Raw genomic sequence first — 764 nt, 5'->3', positions numbered from 1 at the left:
GCTATGATCTAAAGAACTCCCACCAGGCCCCGCCTCCAATGTTGGGGATCAAATTTCAACATGAGGTTGGTGGGGCCAAACAAACCCTAAGCAAATCGTAACAGATCTGTAATTAATTCTTAAATTCTTTCCAGAGAGTATACCAAAATGCGGTCTTATTTAAAGAAAATACTGTGTATGTTTTGGATTGGATGCTACCTACCAAAAGATATTGTAGATCTCTTAAAGTTAGATTACAAACTCTTCAAAGCTACAAGAGTAGTATGGCCAGTTCACACAGGGTGAAGAACTATATCACTCAGCAACAAAGGTAAGTTAAAATCCCAGCTAACTATCAGTTATCTGTTAAACAGATGCCCTGAGAGAAACGGCATACGTAATTCCTCCCTCCCCACCAAAAGCTACTATAACATTAGTGTTAAAAATCACTGAGTTAGGGCTCTACTACTCATTCTAAAAACATGAAGCTTTAAGTTTCCAAGTGAAGGGTTTTTAAGACATTTTGTAATAATCTTTACTTTTAGTCACTTTGCCAGGTTTTTCTTTGAGATTTTATTTTCCTCCAAAATCTATTAATAGACCTTCTTTACCATTATTCCTATAAGGATATTGCTTGTGACCCTTTTCTTGAGCTGCCCCAAGGTCCTCATGTGTGATCTCCTCACTACAGTAAAAACCCAACTTGTTTAACTGCAGGTTTGTTCCTTGTGGTCTCTGCCTGAAGGGTATTAACAGAATTATGGCATCTCCCAAATTAACTGATA

Source organism: Hylobates moloch, unplaced genomic scaffold (genome assembly GCF_009828535.3).
Source record: "Hylobates moloch isolate HMO894 unplaced genomic scaffold, HMol_V3 SCAFFOLD_20, whole genome shotgun sequence".
Taxonomy (NCBI): domain Eukaryota; kingdom Metazoa; phylum Chordata; class Mammalia; order Primates; family Hylobatidae; genus Hylobates; species Hylobates moloch.
Note: the sequence above shows the minus strand (reverse complement) of the source record.